The 3,325-nt window shown below is 49.4% G+C and overlaps 1 protein-coding gene and 1 pseudogene across 1 annotated transcript in view; one reads left to right on the top strand and one right to left on the bottom strand.

Moving 5' to 3' along the window:
* LOC111729502 (CUB and sushi domain-containing protein 1-like) overlaps positions 1–3,325 on the top strand; it is a 920,340-nt gene that overhangs the window by 7,085 nt on the left and 909,930 nt on the right. The window lies entirely within an intron of this gene.
* Positions 2,703–2,821, bottom strand: LOC111729513 (annotated as a pseudogene).

Here is a 3,325-nt window from a genome sequence, read left to right as displayed (position 1 = left end):
TGTGATATATAGTAGAACATGATTCCTAGTCAGTAGAAAAATAGAACTTGTGAATCAGTGTATAGATTACATAAACACTGCATGGACTCATTTTTTTCCTAATAGATAAAAATCCGAATGGTCTTACGTCCGCGCACGGAGCATAGTCTGCACGCTCCGGTCACCTGCTCGGATGCGCTGCGAGCTCATGCTTTCTGCTGATTCACCAGAAGCGTGAGGCTTCCTCTTCCTCAGCGTCTGAACCGGCCCCCTGTGCACCCGGAGGGGCGTTAGGGTGAGGCTCCCCGCATCTCCATCGGCTCCACATACGGGCATCGCGTCTCCAGTCCGTCGCCTGCTCCCGGTTTATGTTCTATCACTCATTCGACGGACACTTAATGGAGGCATTTACGTTCAAGCTCCTGGCGCCGCAGGAGACAGAAATACGGACCAGGCTGTTCGGGAGGAGACGGAGGAACAGGTCCCTAAATAGTGCAGGGGCGTGGCGGGTCGTAACCCCCCCAGGCGGGGACATAGGGGCCGTGTCATGGAGACGGAGACGGGCAGCGCGGTTTCCGTGGGCCTGGACGGATGGCATGGATTCGCACCTGCAGAGCTGGCGGAGACAGGTAGACAGCTCTTGGCCCCTTCCCTCACCCACACAGTGTCCCCTCCATCCTAATCTCTCCAAATGCACCGTCGGCAAAGAATCGTGTGACATTGCAAAGCAGCCAGAGTTCCTGCGGTCTTCATCCACGTCTGGACACCTCGGGAGTGAGTTTCTGATGCAAGAAACAGTAGCACAAGTAACAGGCCACGCGTGGGGTGTTTTGGGTCGGGGGGACATCGTAATCCCTGGAAGTATATCAGATGTGCAGGAAATGGCCTTCTCCCTCGTGCTCACTGTAAGGGGCAGACACTCCCACTCAGGGAGCAGACGGCACTGAGCGTGCGCGTTAGCGTCTCAGGCTCTCAACCCCACGCCCTCGCACACTACTAAGGTTATCCCTGGCCCCAGGATAGTGACCTAGCATCACCCCTCTCAAATTGTCTGAACAGGTCGCGGATTCCTCAAGTACAGCGTCAAACTCTCTGAACAGAGAGGAAAGGGGAGTTCACCTGTTTTCACGTCGCGCGGCCCCGCTTCTCGTCGCGCATTTGCTGCCCCCGATTCCACAACGTTTGAAGTTCATTTCGCTTCAGACCCCTGTCTGGGGTTCTATTGGTGAGGCTAATTTAGGCAAAGCAGAAAAAGCTATGAGTTAGAAGCTGCGCTACTTTGAGAACGTTGCTTTACGTTTTTGAAATTCAGTTACCACGTATGTATAATGCAACTATTGATTTCTGCTTTTCGAGGTTAACATAAGGAATAAATAATAATGCATTCAAGAAAGCACAGGACAGGACAAGGCGTCTCCGCGATGTCTGAGAAGGGTCTGCCTCCTCCTTTCCTGCTGGGCTCGTTTTGGGGTAAGGTCGTCCCACTGCCCCGCAGAGGGCTCTATGTCTTCCGGACCGAAAGACGTTTCTGTGCTGCTGCCTGCAGCGCTGACCACATGACTAAACACTCGATACCCTGTTCCTAAGTCTTTTTTATCAGGTTATCCGTCACCCGTGGCCACTCGTGAAAGGCGAACGGCAAGTAGTTTGGGAGACGTAAATCAGTAAGACTGGGCTTGTATGTGGAGTTCTAGAGATTCCGGTGCAGGAGCGTGGATCATGGAGAAGAATTTGATTTCAGCGAAAATCAAACGTGGAAATTCCATTATAGAATGTCGGCAAGGAGTTTCCAACAGAACGCGCAGATCCAGTCCCTTTGGAAAGTTCCCATTTTCATGAAAACCGCCTTTGACTCTTCTTCCCTCGGTGTCCATACTCAGCCACTTATCTTTTCATTGCTACAAATCTTTCCGTATGTGCATGTATTATTTTTCCAATGATACGGGCATGCCTCATTTCGCTTGGCTTTAGTCCACTTTGTGGACCGGACACATCCCTATGCGTTGACGGCTCGTGGCCCCCTGCACTGAACATGTCCGTCGGCGCCATTTCTCCAGGAGCATTTGCTCCCCTCTTGTCTCTGTGTCCCCTTTCGGTAACTCTCATAATACTTCCAAGTTTTTTGTTAGTGTTATACGTGTCATGTGATCACGAACGGTAACCTTTGATGTTGTTATTGTAATTGTTTGGGGGCGCCGGGAACCACAACTGAAAAAGAAAGTGGATGTAATCGATAAATGTCGTGTGTGTTCTGGCTGCTCCACTCACTGGCTGTCCCTGGCTCTCCCCCTGTCCTCGGCCTCCCTGCTCCCTGAGACACAACCGTATTGAAATGAGGCCAGCTGATAACTCGACAATGGCCTCTACGTCTTCAAGTGGAAGGAGGAGTCACATGTCTTTCACGTAATCATTTTAGAAAGGACTGAGCTCAGTGAGGAGGGCATGTCGAAAGCTGAGACAGACCGAACGCTGGGCCTCCTGCCCCAAACGGTCAGCCAAGCTGTGAGTGCGAAGGAGAAGTTCTTGAAGGAACTGAAACGTGCTCCTCCGGTGAACGCACGGGTGAGAGCAAAGAGAAAAGTTCATGACTGCCTAAAGGCTTGGATGATGGTCAGCATTTTTTAGCAATAAAGTATTTTTATTTTAGGCGAGGCAACCCTTGGTTGACCTCACAGATCGCAAGGACCTTGCCAGCTTACGATTCCTTATTTTTTTATTTTTTATGCCTACAGCACCTGGTCTTCCTAGTTGGTCTCCCATTCAAGTACTAACCAGGCCTGACCCCACTTAGCTTCTGAGATCAGACAGGATCAGGCTTGTTCAGGGTAGCATGGTCGTAGACAATAAAGTATTTTTTAATTAAGGTATGCACATTTTTTTTTTAAGACATGATACTATTGCACACTTAACGGACCACAGTACGGTGTAAACAAAACTTTTATATGCACTGGGAAACCAAAATATCCGTGTGACTCGCTTTATTACGATATTCACTTTATTGCAATGGTCTGGCCTCAGGGCTGCGGTGTCTCTGACGTGTGCTTGTGCCACACGCCTTGTGCCTGTGGAGACTCACCTGTTCACACCTCTGATACGGCATCGGCGCAGGTGGTGTCCAACAAAGTCACATGTTCCTTGAAAACTGACTCCCTCTGCTCAGTATTGTTCAAGTATTTTTTCTAGGATTTCTCTGTGAGTTCAGGAAGAACAGAATGCCTCTAACGATAATATTTGTTGTTTCTCGAGGACACTTTTCATTAGTATTCCCAAAGAGTACCCAGGACTAGGAGGCTAAGGATATATTTATTATAAAGTCATGGTTAAGGTTTTTCTAGTTTAGATCTTA

This window comes from Pteropus vampyrus, unplaced genomic scaffold (genome assembly GCF_000151845.1).
Source record: "Pteropus vampyrus isolate Shadow unplaced genomic scaffold, Pvam_2.0 Scaffold264, whole genome shotgun sequence".
NCBI lineage: Eukaryota > Metazoa > Chordata > Mammalia > Chiroptera > Pteropodidae > Pteropus > Pteropus vampyrus.
The sequence above is the reverse complement of the archived record's forward strand: the minus strand, read 5'-3'. Positions and strand labels throughout refer to the sequence as shown.